A 17,150-nucleotide genomic window follows, 5' to 3' on the forward strand; every position below is an offset into this window, starting at 1 on the left:
ACAGCAAAAAATTAAAACAGGGTTCCGCACACACAAATGTGCAAGCGTAAACACACATCCCCACTCCTCCAGTTTGTGTGCGAGCGGTAGTGTAAACTGACGTGAATATATTCATTTAAAATATCGTTATGCCATGGGGGATAATAAAGGAACAGACTGAACCGTGATGACAGTAACCTAACATTGTGAGCACACAGATATCATCATGTGCTGTCACTACATTAGCCTAAACAAGGTGATGTTTGCCTTTGTAAACACTTTGTTGACCGTTGCTACAACAGCCACCATCTGCCCCTGTAACGTTAACATTTCAGGATAGGCTTGCCTGTGTTTCCTCCTTTTGTTTGAAATTCTCTGTGGCACCGTTGCATACTGGTTTGTGGCTATTAGTTCTTCCTGATGATATGATATATCTCCATACACCACACTTGGGGAGTGGTTTTTTTTCCCCCACAACTCGTGTTGGATCTATTACTGCACCCACACTAGCTGACAATCCAAATGTTGTTATTGTTAACTGTGCCTGCCTACTTCTCTCCGAGGTTGACGTCAGACTAGAATTTTTGTAGGTTTATTATTATTTTTTACCTATGGCATTATGGGCGGTGAACCAGTGTCAAAATCATCACTGGTGTGATAGTGCACCTCAGCATTGATTTTGTAATCATCAAAGTGATAAATCAATTGCCTAATTAGTAAACACAAATCTTTTTTCTTTCATCAAATGCTCAATTGTGGTCTGAATTCTTGTCCTTATACAGTATATCTTGTAGCATCCTTCATGCAAGGTGCATAGTAGTAAGGTAGCAGCCAAACTGATCAATCAAAGCATAGTGAGGTTATGTCAAAAGAAGCCGCTTTGTGTGGGTGAAGTGTTTGAGTCCACAAGACACTTCTGGACAGCGTTGCAGCAAAATCCAATAACAGAAAAAAACAACATGTCTCCGTATTGCTCCTGTGGTGTCATCCAAGTGTCCTTAAGCCCCGACATTCAAATTCAACTCCAAACAGCGTATTTACGCAATGTTTTAAATGTCCTCTCCCGGAAATAGCAATGCTAGCGGAAGTAGCGGTGCTACCGCGCACCCCGTGCATGCCCTTGGGCAGGAGCTTGTGTGTGCTGTGTGTGCGTGGGAAAGTAAATGTGGCCCCAGAGGAGGATGTCAGAGTGAGTCTGCAGTCCATAGATGTTTGAATGTCGACACCTGGCTATGTCAGATGCCATCTTTTGACCTATGAGTCATCACACCTATACACTGCAGGCCTGTCTGTTATGTTAGATCATAGGACAAAGTGCCATTAGATGTGATAACAGACCCTGTACTCTGCAGTAATTTTGGATTTGCTTCCAAACTCTGATGGCTAATACCATGCACTCCATTTGCATTATTTGGGGTAAGAGTCCAATACTAGCCTTTTTCCTTTTTCATCTTCTATTATTAATGTATTATATTATGAACTGGCTTAAGCAGAATTTGCTCATAAACATACTTATTTGTGTATAACCTTTAAAGGATATACAAATGTTCTTATTGTATTATTACAGGCACTGAGTGTGAGTGCTATCACCAGTCTGTTTGTCTTTGCGATGTGACCTAACAGTTCCTGTCCTGTTGCCAGTAGAAGGCTCTCCAGTGGTTCCCAGTGGTTGTAGATCTTTAAATTTTACACGAAGGTCTTTCTTACATTCGATCATATTTATTTGCTCTCGATTACCTTTGCACCCTTGTGTTGATATTCCCAGAAAACTACATCCCTCTGCAGCCTCCCATTCAAATGTCAGCTGTACACACCAGCTGGCAGTTAGACTCAACTCTGTATGTGTGTCTGTACATGTCTTTCTGTCCATCTGTTTGTCTGGCATGACTTTCCTTCATTAGGATCAGATAGAAATGCAGAGACCAACTGCCGATGTCTAACAATCTGGTGATGGGCTTCAGGGCCTGATGCTAAATAAAGCAGAATATTTCTGTTTCATCATAAAAGTGCAGAAACTTATTTGAGTGGAGTCAGTGCTGCATTTGACTGTTGGTCGCTGAAAACTGTATGGATCAGCCAAAATCTGAAGAAGACTGATTACCTTTGTGGAGCAAAAAATACTCTGACTCACTGAGCTCATGCAGTAACACCTGAGCCAAGTTTGATATTGCCCAAATTTGCTATAATCAATACTTTCAATGGATAACAGTAGAAACACTTAGTGATTATCAACAACCTCTCAAGTTCCCCTCAGCTCTACAGAGCATTTGATCATCTTTCAGCTTATTGGTTTGGTTTTCGAGCCTATAACAGTTTTTGGTTCAATCTCGCGCTCATCCACATTATGTTCAGGCACAGCAGGCTGTGTGTTGTCAGTTAACAAACCCAATATACCCTATTAGCTCAGCATAAAACAACAGACAGGCACAGTTAGCAACAGGTTGGGGAAAATTGTCGAGCATATAATAGCCAATGAGACAGATATTTTCCTCAGGGATTTGTGGAATATGTGCAAGACAGAGAAATACTAGACATATGCAACTTGCAACATGAGAGAAGTTTCGTCGACACATTTACCCAATCCAAAGGAGCAATGTACTGGTGACCCGCTTGGTCACTAGAGACAAATATGGGACCCTGTTTTATATTTATTTGCACGTTACAAGCAACATCAGTCGTGAGACAGGACACTAGCACCATTAGAGCAAGTGACCATTTTGAAACAGGCCCCAGTATCCTAGATATATACCATGCATCTGCTCAGAGGCAAAGTAAATGACTCAATTCCCCAATGCAAGTAGTCCCACTGAAATAGTTTTGGCAAACACCTCTTTCAACATCACCCAGGTGCTCTCAGTAAGTGTGGAACAACTGATCCAGTGGGGACATATCATAGTGCAGCCATACGAACTGTCTTAATGGGTTGCAGCTGTGTCATCTCTCTTTGTATGTCATTCTGCCTGCTCTTTATGTGGCTTCAAACTCACCTCCAGCACAGCGCAGTGTGGGCTTCACATTAAAAACTCAACTGGGATGTACAGTTACAGTTGTTTGTGTCCTCACTGGGACTCAGAACCCGACTCATCTCCCTGTCTGAGTTGTTGACATGAAAAAATCCTCCTCTATAATTTGCTTCCATATTTTTTTTAAATTATGAATATCATTGTCAGAATGAAGTAGGATGTGTAATTTGTCTGATTGGTCTATGTTGAATAGCCTCAATCCCAATATTGGATCGGGGGAGGTCTGTGTCCACCCGTTACAGTACATTACATTACATATCATTTAGCTGATGCTTTTATCCAAAGTAACTCACAAGTGCATTCAACCATGAGGGTACTAACCCAGAACAGCAAAAATCATGTAAGTACATTCACTTCAAAAAAGCCAAACCACAAGTGCTACATGTAAGTGTAATATATAAGTGCTATTAAAACTAAACTTAATATATTTTTCATGAGTTTCAGAGTTGACGGTGGTTATAAGACATCATCTTCTTAACCAAGGTGTAGTCGGAAGAGATGTGTTTTTAGTGTGCGGCGGAAGATGTGTAGACTTTCTGCTGTCCTGATGTCAATGGGGAGCTCGTTCCACCATTTAGGAGCCAGGACAGCAAACAGTCTAGCTGATTGGCAGATGCAGAGCGGGGTGGACGGGCTGGGGTATAAGGTTTAACCATGTCCTGGATGTAGACTGGGCCCGATCCGTTCGCAGCATGGTACGCAACTACTAGTGTCTTGAAGCGGATGCGAGTAGCCACTGGTAACCAGTGAAGGGAGCGGAGGAGCACAGTAGTGTGAGTGATGTTGGTTGAAGACCATTCGAGCTGCTGCATTCTGGATAAGCTGCAGGGGTCAGATGGTACTAGCAGGCAGACCAGCCAGAAGGGAGTTGCAGTAGATCTTTCAGTAACTTTCTGAAATCATCAATCTGTTATTCAAACCCACTTCATGCCCAGATTGGGCAGCTGTGCAGAGATGAGTGAAAAGCCAGATTTTGTACCAGCCTTTCTAGCTCTATATTTTTCTCCTTTTTTACACAGTGTAAAAGTACATTATTTCTAACTAACTGCACCACCATGAACGTCTTCCTGGAAACACTGTGAAAACGTGCAGTGCTATCCCCATCTTTACTCAATATCATTATATCATTATATCATATGGTGGCTGGCTTTTAACTCAGCCTTCCAGTTTTGCTATTTTTGAACAACAATGCACAATCTTGATTTCCAACAGGATCGGGCTCCACATCTTATGAGCTAGCTCTGAGAAACCATAAATCGGCCAATACAGCTTGTTTTTGCTGCCCCAAATCTGCTGTTGCAGGTTTAATGAAGTCTTGGAACAAACACATGAATATGCACATTCTGTATTTGTCTTTGTTAAGGCAGCTTTGGAACTTGAATGTGAAGATGAGAGAAATCGCACAGAAGCTAAGCACACCGTTAGTCCTTTTTTACTTTTTACTTGCGTGTTTAGGCTTGTACAGCAGCTGCTAAACCTCTATCTGATGTCTCAAAGGCACACATTGATATATTAATACAGACTGAAGAAAAAACAGAATGGAGACTTCTTATGTAGACCTCATTACAAATATTAATGCAGAGGTGAAGCAGAGATACTGTATACAGACAGGCAGGCAGACGGAGTCAAACAGTTCCTGACAGACGTGTATTTTTAATCTCATGTTCTAAAAGTTGTATGCACTATGACACCCTTAAACCACACACTCATTACCTCACCAGCTTCACATTGACACCCCTACACCAAGGCCAGACAGATTGTCAGAAGTGGTGGCATCGCTTGCTACTAGGTTGTGTTGGGAGAGCTAAGAGGAGTTGAGCTTTACTGAGAGGCTTTGGCTTCACACCCTGGCTGGCCAAGAGTCCACGGGGATGCCCTGAATTAGCACAAGGCTTTCCCACTGTGTGAGAATTCTATGGTGGCTGAAATGCCTGTCGCTGTCAGACAAGCATGAAACCCTGGGTATTCAGTTGACAATACAGGGATTTTTAGGCACCGTAAATGGTTGTTATTTCAATCCTATAGCATGAATTTCTAGTAACATTTATTTAAGTGGGATTTTTTGTTTCAAGCATGAGCAATTAAAAAAAAGCTTGTGCAGACTGCATTCACTCATATAAATGAATTACTTTTGTTCTAAACCCTTTGAGAGACTTATTATTTGGAAGTGGGGGTTATATCACAGAGGTTGCTATAATAACACTTCTGGAAATCTTCTGCCCTCTGTCATAAAACAGAACTAATGAAATTCTGCCAGAACACAATATCATGGATATTAAACTCCCTCTGCAGAATTAGGCCTTTCTGTTTTTACTTACGTTTGTACAGTTTGTTATATTAAAGCCACATTTATGACCATAATTAACATATTACATCCATAAACCTGTCAATGGAGGTGAATATACATATGTAAATGCACACATCCACACACATGCACACGAGTTGAGCCCACATTCTCTTTATATAATGTTCCAGTTTGCCACCCAGTGCACAGTAGAGGAGAGGTGGGATGAAAGCTTCGCAGAGCGACAGTTACATGAGAGAGTAATGGTAATGAGTGGGCTGGAAACTGTGACAGCTGGTCTGCCACAAGTAGGGGAGCGCAAGAGAAGCTGTAAATAAGAGGAGGGGTTACATGTGGGAGTATACCTCAGCGAACATGGTAGGACGACAGCTCGTTGGAGCCGCAGCCCAGTTTTATTGAGCAGATGAGCGAATCAGTGATGAAGCGTGTCTCGTCCAGACACCTACACTGCCTGGGCTGGCGTCCTAGGAGATTGGCAATGCATTGTTATGTCTTTCTCTGTTTTTCTCCCTGTATTATGTTGTTTTTAATACCTGCTGCCATTTCTGTATCCATCCCTGAGGTTTTTGTAGTGGAGCAGTGAAAGACAGCCATTCCTAAGTGACAAGAAGACCATTGCCATACAGTTAGTATGATAATGTATACATTTTACCCCAGATAAATGTAGTGTATTCCGCACATCCTGGAAAGCAGGGCCATTTAGTGTGTGTCACCTGTACTTCAAGGATAATCACAGACCTCAGTAATGAAGAAAAGATTCTGTGTCTGCTCCTGTTTTCAAGTTGAAATTAAAGATTTTAACAGTTTTTCTCAGCACACACACACCAAAAGGTTTATTCCTCTCGAATTTTGTTCACAATTTTTTTTTAATCCATGTTGATGAGCTTTCCTTTTTTGTCAAGACCTGATCTGTGTGGAATATTAAGATGCTAATTACTTAGGATGATTATTGCTCACTTGATTATTGATCTAAAAGTCAGATCTTCTCGAACGTCAAAAGACCACAAACACCGTTAGACATAAGGGAGCATGCAGCCAGCGTGCTGATTGCTAGAACGTCAACCAGAGCAGTGTCTGCAAAACTGAATATCTATCAGTCAACTGTCAGCCATCAAAGGAGTTTCCAAGTGTTTGGCAGCACTAGTACGAATCATCTGCATGTCCACCAACCACATGTCACCAAGCAACACAAGATTCATACTGATTTGTGAAAATCGGACCACTGACACCAAATGTTGTTTAGCTGTCTGTACTAGAGTGTGGATACCTGACGCAAGCATATCAGGATGTGATAATATTGGAGTTCGGTCACGTTAGCTGGGGTGTCTACTTGATTCACGTTGCTGTAATCGAGGAAAACATTGGACTTGCTTAGTTTTATCTTGGGCTTGAACAGATTCAAACAGAAAGATGTACATGTGCTCCTGATGAAAACTTCCTGGGCAAGTTTTGTCTGTAGATTTGTTCTTTGAAAATGAAATGCACTGTAAAGTTTCTAATTTGAAATCCTGCATTTAGATACTGTCAGTATATTATTTTTTAAGAAAACAAATAAAAAAGTTAATCTGTTGACAAGCTTAGCAATAAGTGCAACACCTCAAGAATTTTAGAATATGTGGGTCAGACTGTCTCAAATAATGATTTGAAATATCTGTCAATAACAGTAGGGCTGGGGCGACTTGTCGACATCATCGATTATGTAAATACATATATTTGCAAAACGTACGTCTACGCGTTGTATGAAAGGTGGCTGCGCACAGTCAAAGCATGGACTCACCTGAAGAGCAAGCTGAAGCGAAAAAAAAATCGCCCACGATCATCTAGCATAGGTCACCAATAGTCCGGACCGGACCCAGGGAGCCGTTCTATACGGACCCAGACACTGTTATTAGATTGTGATGGAGCGTTTCGATTTCTTGCATTTACGGTAGTTTTATTTTAACCTGCGCAGCTTTTTCCGTCTTTACGGTAGTAAATCCTGGCAGCACACAGTAGAGTTCACTATTATTGTTAGGTTAATCTATTAATCGAAAAAAATAATTGTTGGATTAATCGCTAAAAAAATTATCGATAGGTGCAGCCCTAGTGATCAGTGAGTGCTGCTATAAGTTGCACTGGTGATTTGCTTTTGGGCTGAACATTTTCATATCAATTTTCAAGTATTTGTAATTTTCATACAATTGGGATCCTTGTGCCGCACCACAATATGATGGTGGAATGACAAATGGTATTCTATTCAATATGAATAGCACATGGAAAATCTCTGTGTCACTCACACTGACCACGAGCATAGCTGACAATTGCTAAATCATGTCTAAGTTTTTGGATTTCATAATTAGCTTGTTGAGCTGTGGGGTTTGGTCATTCATAAGGATCTGTTATCCTTTTGAATAATGGAAATGGAGCCCAAAGGTTTGCAGCTAATAAAATGTTAATCCCTTGAATTAATGCTTCGTCCTGCTCATTTGACATTGCTGCTAATGTTTTTGATGTTTTGCACACACAATGGGGGCTTTTGCTCTCTTGGAGTTGAGTGTTCTTGTTTTTACACCTGATTCTAGCTGCTTTTTTCTACCTACTGTATGCGTGGAACATGTTGCCATGGCACCAGTGAAAAGGCTGAGGTCTCCCTCTTGTCACATTTTGTTCAAAGACAACCTTATTTCCAAACCCTCTGTGTCTCTCTATCTCTCTGTATCTCAGTACTCTCAGTATCTCAGTGACCATGTGTCTCCACAGGGGAGCTGACCACTCCCTCAGAGTCAAAAACCACATCGTCTTTAAAAAAACACACACCCACACTGGTGTGGTGGTTAAAATATTGCTTTTATTACAAGAAACAAGATCCCAGAGGTCTTGCAATTTGTTGAATAGAAATAAACACTTTATATTGAATCAAAATATAATAAATCCTGATACTGTCAACAAATACATTTTTTAAATAAATAATAATAAATAAATGTTTAAAGTATTAAAAAAGGAAAATGAAAGTAAGTTCCAGCATGATCTTTTTCCTTTTTTTATGCAAAAGCAGGCGAATGTTTGTGATTTATTGCCCTTAATGTGCTGTACGGGCTTCAGCTGTTGAGCAGAATGTCTTCTTCTTCTACCTTCCTCTAGAGCACCGGCGGATCAGCCAAAACAGTGCAGCGCTTCGTACAACCTTTTGTAAATCATTTTTTATTTGATTTGTTTATTTATTTCGAACATTTAAAAAAGAAACATATGTAGAAAAAACAAAACAACAATGAATAATAAACAGCCCTACTCCTAATCAATATCAATACATCAATAATTCAATTCATAACATAAATGCACCCTCCTCCCCAGTGATCCTCCCCAGATTAAACCATTGGGCTTCATGTACCAACTACATTGCCCCCTGTACAGTGTGAAAAATAAGAAACCATTAGCAACAGTATTACCCTTACCGTGCTTTACATTCGCCTTCCACATTACTTTACCTCGCAAAAATAATATCTTTGTACATCATTTTGAAGTGTGATGTTTTAACTATGTTGGATTTCATCAACTAGTGCATTCCACAAAATCACCCCACAAATTGGTATGCACATGCTTTTAAGAGTGGTGTGAAAACATAGTTGTTTAAAGTTTAATTTCCCTCTTAAGTTTTAACCCCCCCTCTCTGTCCATAAACATGATTTGTATGTTGCCAGGAAGTAAATAATTTCTTGCTTTTTACATGATTTGTGCTGTTTTGAGTTCGACCAGATCCCTGAATTTCAATGCATGTGACCTTAAAAATAGGTTGTTAGTGTGTTCTCGATTTCCAACGTTGTGTACAATCCTCATGACTCTTTTTTGCAGTATGAATAATGGTTGCAGGGTGCTTTTGTAGGTGTTTCCTCATACCTCTACAAAATAATTCAAATATGGTAATACCAGAGAACAGTACAGAGTATACAATGTTTTGTGTTCCAGTATGTGTCTGGCTTTGCCCAGAACTCCAATGCTCCTTGCCAACTTTGCTCGTATTTGATATGTGGTTACTTTGCAGCACATTTTGTTGGCTATCATCATACCCTGAAATGTATTTTTAGTCACTCTTTCAATGATGACATTATCTATAATGATTTGAACTTCTTGAATTGTTTTACGATTTCCAAACATCATAAGTTTTGTTCAAATTTAATGATAATTTGTTTGATAGTTTACCCTTTTCTGATGTGACCACTGCTATAAAGTTTCTTCAGAGCAGAAAATATTTGTATTGTCTGCAAATAGAACCAACTTCAATATTTTTGATACTTTGCATATATCGTTAATATATAATACAAACAATTTTGGCCCTAGTACTGAACCCTGTGGGACTTGACAAGTAATGTCCAAGCATGCAGATCTGTATTCACCCATCTGCTCAAACTGTCGGCGGTTCAGTAGCTTTTCAGCCAGTCCAAGACAACCTCTCTGATGCCATACCATCATAAACCCATTTTATTGATTAATACGGCATGATCTATGGTGTCAAATGCTTTTTTTAAATCAATAAATATTCCCAGTGCATATTTTTTATTATCTATACCATTGGTATATTTCCATTGGTTAGTTCCATTAGAGCCATATTGACTGTCCACTAACAGTTTGTGTTAAAATAATCCAACCTTTCAATAAAACCTTCAATATTTTAGAGAACTGTGGAAGTAGCGATATAATAATTGGTGAAGTAATGTTTAGTCACCAGATTTATATAAAGGAATAAATACTGCTTTTTCAGTTTTGAATGACAAGTTGCAGATATAGGTTAGTGGGTTTACAATTCCATCAAAGATTTTCTTTACTAGAGTCATATCATTTTCATTACAGTCAGTAGATGTTTTACTTTTACACTTGCTTAAAATATTCATGATTTGTTTTTCTTCTACTGCTCTTAAGAAAATAGAGCTTGGATTTCTATCTACATGATCATTAACAGTCTCCACCCTTCTAGTGGTGGCTCATTGATTTTATCAGCCAGTTTAGGTCCCTTACTGACAAAAAAGTTGTTAAACCCACGACCCATACCATTCATATTTTTCATTATCAATAATAATCAATGATAAACTAAATATCCTTTTCTTATAATACTATTTAATATATTCCATATGCCCTTAATATTACTTTGGTTATTTTGTAATGTTGAATTTGATTAAAGCCTACTTCAAAGATCCGCGAGCAGGTCCAGCAACTGAAGTAGGATGTCAGCAGCAGCTTTAAGAACATCGATCAGGATGGAAATAGAGACCAAAAGAAGCAACTTAATAGGCAAAAGCAGCACGAGGAGGTTTGGGCCTCGGGGAGAGTAGAACCCTGTGGAACAAGGCAACTCCTTCAGAGTGGCGAAAATTGGTAGTCCTGGAAATCCAGCATCAGGAAGAACCAGCAAGATGTGCAAAGGCTGTCACTCAAGCAAAACAGGGGCAGTGGAGGAAATGGGAGAGCATAGAGAAAACGAAGATCAGCTGGAAGGACCTGTGGGGTATGGAAGCAAGCAGGATACCTATGACATCCTTCCCTCACCCAAAAACCTTCACTAGTGGTTGAACGAAGATCCATCCTGCCCACTATGCTCAACTCCACCTACCCTCGGGCACATCCTGCAGAAAAGGCTCTCCTGCAGAACGCTGCAGTTAATGGCTCTTGATAAGGAGGAAAGATCCCAAATGGGCCCTAAGATGCACCCAGGTTTGATTAACCTGTGGTGGGCCTGCCTTAGAAGAGGGTGTCTTGTGATTAAACATGTCCCTAACATCCGCTGGTGGTCACTAACACCTGATAACATCAACTGGTGGTAGGCATTAATTAGTGCGTTAGAACATACAAGGGATATTCAGTGTTTAGTTTAAATAGGCATAGAGGTAATGGTGTCTGATCTACTGAGCGGGCCACATGGCTTTCATAGTACTCCCATACAAGCCAGTAGCCAGTCCGATTTACCTTTAGCCTCAGTGTACCCTCAAGTTTGGCTTGTATCGTTGATTACATGGCCAAAACAATCCAGTCCTTACTACTTTATTATCTTCCATGTCCTTCTCAATATCACGGTCATAAATTGTAAACACCGGCAAATGGTCACTATGTCATTTATAAATAGCACGCTAACTGTATTTTCGTCCATATTATTTATAAATATATTGTCTAAAAGTAGCACAGTGTGATGTTATCCTGCTTGGCTTAGTGATTGTTGGATATTGGCTCATGCTGTACATTGTGTCTGTATTATCATCAGTCATTTTGTGTTTGTCATTGGATTTGGTTGCAACACTGTTTACCCCTGAGACTCTAAAAGTGTTTTGTGGAATCAAACACATACCCCATCCCTCCATCAGCATAGTGGTGAGTCGATAATGAGTGAACCTTCATTTATGGGTAAACTATCCCTTTAAGTAGCTTATTAGGGCTATGGCTTGTACACAATCATCTTTACTAGAGGCTAGGGCAGGGGTCGGCAACCTTTACTATCAAAAGAGCCATTTTGCCCTCTTTTCCACCAAATAAAATTTGTCTGGAACCGCAAAACATATTTGATAACACAGCTTATAAGGTTTTATATATAGTTGTACTCAGTGTTGTGCCACTTCATACTTAAAATTAACTAATTCAAAGTTCAGTTCATGCAGATGAAAATGAACTAGATCACGTTCATAGTAAAAAAAAAAATTAAGTTTTCAACTAAGTTCCCGATTCCAAAAATGAACTGGTTCACGTTCATTTGTTCTATTTTTTATCAGGATGATTTAGGTCACAAAGTTACAATCATGTGTTTAGTTATTAATCAATGGTGTCGATCATGTCTGCGTGTCGCTCCCCTCACTTTAACACCGAGTCCTGAGTGTGCGTCACGTCTCATGTTGTACTGTGGTAAGTTTGCAAAGTAACATCAAAACAAGCCTGATGCCTTTTGCATTCCTTAGCACTGATGAAGTGTGTTCCCCATCCGCTGCAACTAGGAAGCTAGATTTCTTTATATTTTCCCCTTCTCCAGGCACCCAACAGGAAAAGGCTTAAATGGCATCGTATTGTCATAGCTGAGAAAAACAGAGAGAAAATATAAAATAACTGAGATTGAAAAGTGGTGTCACACATGTAGAAAACACCAACAAAGATGTTAATAGAGTTTGTGGTTATAAGAACCGACGCAGGCGTCCATGTGTTGTGAACAAAATCACATGATCCCTGCAGCAAAATTAATATGTGACATCCTGCCTCCGCCTGCTACACCACCACTCACCTGAATCCTGTGGAGAATCTGTTGCTGTTGTGAACTCGTCTGAGCAGAGAACCCCCTGCAGCGTGTTGCGTGTGTTGATATGCAAACTGTGGAGAAAGTCTTGACCCAATTCTCCGGACATCCTCCACAGGACATGCCATAAAAACAGCTTCATATACTCCTCACATTCTATCTAGTTTACTGCTCAGTTCATTGGTCAATATTAATTACTATTATTATAAATGGTCATTCTTCAGACAATCGCCAATGTTACTCTCCTTAATAGAAAAGCACTAAATCAATAATATTCCAGAATCTGTCCAAGACAGAAAGAGAGTATGCTTTCATCAGCATTTATCCCTAGGTGCCATAGTATTAGCATGGCTGTAAGCACTTAGCCTTGTTTAACTATTTGAAACATTTCCCTTGTTTTCCACAGATCCGACTGTGCTGTCTGATCGGCAGAAATTACACTGTGAGAGACGAAGACGCTAAAGGTTTGCACAAAAAAGATTTAAATCAGATTTTTATCATTATTCTGTAATTTGATCTTCAGAGAATCATCCTGGATAGACGGCCTTATTGTGGGTTTTTTTATTTTGTGGATGCAAAAATCATTGGGGCAGTCAGGAGGGACACACTGCTCATTGGTTGTGTTGGTTCAAAGACTTTTGTATGACATGAAGGACATTGTGACATACGAAAGCATGAGAAGAGTATACTGAATGAAAGTGAGACTTTATTTTCTTACCCTAGATCACTATGTGGATCTGCCTAGGGCTGCTGCACACTAGAGGAGTTTCAACTCTTGACCGGTTTTTCAAAAAGTGGGAGACCACAGACATAATAATAATAAACTTTATTTATATAGCTGTTTTCAAAACAAATTCAAAAAGGGCTTTGCAAAGTTAGAACAAGATCAAATATGTAAATACATATATAAATACATATTTTTAGATAATGAGATTTTGTTCTGGTAAGGGAAAAAGATTTGACTAAATGGGGAAAAACATGAATTTATAGGGATAAATATGTCATACGTCCACAAAGTTACTAGCACTATAGGTGAACAGTTTTGAAGAATGAAAAACTCAATTATAAAATAATGTTTTCAGAGATTTTTTTCAGCCTTTTAAAATATTATGCAAGGCTTCAAAACATAGTTTTCTATCTTTTTAAAATTTCAGAATGATAAATATCCCATAAGTTTAAATGTGGCATGTTGAATATATCTTTGTAACTTCTTGGTGATGAAATTATAGTATCATAATCATAATCAAAACTGCTCTCTCCTGTCATAGTCCTTGTGTATTTTGTTTAGGCTAAGCTGGTAAATGTTTGGTGGTCTAGCTGCATCGTGCATAGATCCTCTTGTTTCTGGTACTGTTGTTTCCCATGACTCTGAGATGAGCCAGACGAAGCCCAATGTGATTTCCACACAGTTCCCAGGCCCTCAAATGCCTCCAAACACAGGCCATTACACAAAGTCACACATACACACACACACACTTTTGGTTTGATATGCTAACTTTAACTTGCCAACCACAAACACACACACACACACACACACACACACACACACACACACACACACACACACACACACACACACTGGCCTGAGGGGGCTCTCAGACTAAGGGACAGCTGCAGCTTGTCCAGTTAAGAGGCCCACTTTTCAACAAGGGCCGACTGCAAGTGTCAGGTCGCTTGCTGTCAGTGAAACCTCTGAACTTTTTTAAGAGGACAACCACAAACAGTCTCATTGAAATTAAGCTATTTCATTCAATTTGATACTTAAACTCTAGAACAGGGGTAATAATTAGCTGGCAACTTTTAAACTAAATATTGTTCCATATAACTTTCTGTTTGATCACAATAAGCAGTTGATTACTATAAACGAATTACATAGCTTCTCTATGAGTCCCGGAACTTGAGGGAAACGTAACGGCACACGCACACTGACTCCAATGCCCACTTCTCTCTCTCTCTCTCTCTCTCTCTCTCTCTCTCTCTCTCTCTCTCTCTCTCTCTCTCTCTCTCTCTCGGCGATATATCGAATATACTCAATGTATCGTGGCTTGTACTACGTGTGATGTATAAGATGACTATATCGTATTCTCACGTGAATGTTTGAAGCCCTCAGCATGAAATTCGCTTTTCTCTTCTCATGCCCCTCTCACAGCAGACAGCTCACTCCCTGTCCATTCAGAAAACTCTCCTGCGCTCATGCGTATTTTTGTATCAGGAGAGGAGGGAAGAGACTCAGAGAGCATGGAGAGAGCGAAAGAAGGTGAAGAGTTTTGGCTAGTTTACGAGAGTTCAGAGTTATTGATAGTTTGTTCATATTCTTGGTGAATGCTGAACCGAACAAATCAGTTTACAAATGATGAACATGAGCGGCGTTCACTCCAGCGAGAGTGGGCACTTTTGTGTGTGTGTGTGTGTGTGTGTGTGTGTGTGTGTGTGTGTGTGTGTGTGTGTGTGTCTGTGTGTGTGTGTGTGTGTGTGTGTGTGTCTGTGCTTGGAGTGAAAACACAGAGTTTCCTCTATGATCAACAGCTGCTCAATGATCAGAAGGCATGCCCCACATCTTATCTGAAGTCTCTCCATGTTCTGCAGAATAAAACACATGTTAGAAAATATTTAACACAGCACTAATTAACCTTAGCATACACTCTAACTTCAGCTACAATTTATTACTGCTCTGAAATGTAATCTGGACATATTTCTCATATTATTTTAACATTCAGCTATGAACTTAACTCGGATGATGGAAGCTAACTGTGTTAATAGCTAGTTTTCACAACGCAGTCAGGAGCTCGATGTTGTCAGTATCTGGTGTAATTGGGCGTGTTTACACTCCTGTGGTTCAGAGGTCAGCGTTTAGACCGACCCCTCCAGCTCCTCCTTTTTACCAAATATGGACATTTCTGGCTTCAAACTGCCAAGATGGTGCTGATCAAATTAAAAACTCTCGGCTTCAAAACGGCAGTTCACAAACCAATGGGTGACGTCACGGTAGGTTGCCACTTGGGTAGGCTTAATTTGGAGCAGGATCTTTGATGAGGTCAGTAGATGGACTTGTGAATGCTGGGAATCATCTGATTGGTTTAACAGAGAAAGAGAGTGAATGGAGAAGAGTTAAGTTACTCTTCCTGATTCAAATCTCCAGTTGTCCAAAGTGAGAAAAAACTGTGACTCACAGGAAGCGCCTGGCTGCTGCTTACTCCATGAATCTGGTAATATCTGACATTTGATAGGCTGGCTGCATCTGTCCATCCTTTCCATGCCAGTAGACAGTCATTAGTATGCAGGGACAACTGCTCTGTTTCTGTGTAAATATTACTGATATGTGTGCGGAGTCAATGTGTGTATCAGTATAGTGAGCATGACTAATAGGGAGGAGGTGATGTGTCTTTTTCCCGCTCCTGGTTCTCAACCTGCTCTCTGATAAGAGAGAGACTGAGACAGTGGGCTCTGGCTAATCCTCGCCCTGCATCCAGCCTGCTGTCTGCCATGAAAAACAATAGATGGGACAGACTGGTCATCAGGCTATTCTTCTGGCTTCTGTTTATAGCTCCTGAATCACCAAGGATGGAGTGGGTTGCAATGCTGTTGAGAAACTCTTGTGACACTGTAGATTGTATAACAGCTACAAATTGGATTGAATAAAACTTTCTGTAAATAATTTTCTTCTCGCCTCTGTGGATTGTAAAGAAATATAGACACATCAAAGGTTGAGTCATACACACTAATGTAATTACAAGGACTACCAGGAGAGAAGAGTCGTCGTGGTGCGTAGACACTCCTGAGAAGAAAGACTATGTTGATTGTTCAAGAGCCCATTAAGATTCATTTTATTTGTTTAGTTTTGTTAGAAAATGTGTTTTTAACTCATTCAGATGTGCCTGCATCTTAGATTGTTTGAAAACAGGAAACACATTTCACAGAGCCGCTAGCATGACTGTAGACTGTAGTTGTAACTAGGCTGTTTTGTATGACAAATATTCTCAGTCCAATTACCAAATCAGATGTTTTGTAATGTACAGGAGCAGCCACACTCAAAAGCCTAAGTCACAGTTATCCCTGACAGATTTGTCATTGCAAGGCACTTTTCTGTTTTGTGCTAGAGGTGCGGTGACTCAGTGCAGTCTTCTCCTAAACAACAGGTGTGGCCACTGAGGCGAAGAAGAAGAAACACAACACAGTTTTGGCACCGGCCTGTTTCCTCCAGGAGCATTGCTTTAGGCTTGTGTGCGCTTTGCTTCGATTTATACTCACAGAGGTATTTCCATAGTTTCCTGCAGAATGCCTAGTCTTTACCAACAGTCTCTGCAATCTCCCTCCAAGAGCCATCTGGAGGGAGCATAGGAGCAGAGAGATCTCTGTAGAGACAGACCTGTTGGCAAACTCTTGCCTCCAGCTCATCCATGTTAGCAGCGCCGCCCGCAGCAAGATCAAAAAGTGGGCAGGTGCATGAGAGGTGCATTTTTGGCAACCGACGCAGTGCGCAAGGACAGGAACTGTACGCAAGCACTAAGCTTAAGTGTTGTTGCCAAGATGGCAGGAGTGAGGTTAGCCCTAGAAATGTGAATATCTATGACTGAGTGACCGACTGAGTTTTACACCATTGGCC

At 40.3% G+C, this 17,150-nt stretch overlaps 1 protein-coding gene across 5 annotated transcripts in view; it reads left to right on the plus strand.

Moving 5' to 3' along the window:
• The window catches only part of LOC118113466 (neurocalcin-delta A), a 75,468-nt gene that overhangs the window by 7,045 nt on the left and 51,273 nt on the right, over window positions 1–17,150 (plus strand). For 3 of the 5 annotated variants that reach the window (XM_035163198.2, XM_035163197.2, XM_035163202.2), the window contains exon 3: window positions 12,954–13,011. The exons of the other annotated variants lie outside the window; for them this stretch is intronic. The gene's annotated coding sequence lies outside the window, so the exon portion shown is untranslated. The remainder of the gene's footprint in view (window positions 1–12,953; window positions 13,012–17,150) is intronic. 5 annotated transcript variants of the gene reach the window in all.

This window comes from Hippoglossus stenolepis, chromosome 8 (genome assembly GCF_022539355.2).
Source record: "Hippoglossus stenolepis isolate QCI-W04-F060 chromosome 8, HSTE1.2, whole genome shotgun sequence".
Classification (NCBI taxonomy): domain Eukaryota; kingdom Metazoa; phylum Chordata; class Actinopteri; order Pleuronectiformes; family Pleuronectidae; genus Hippoglossus; species Hippoglossus stenolepis.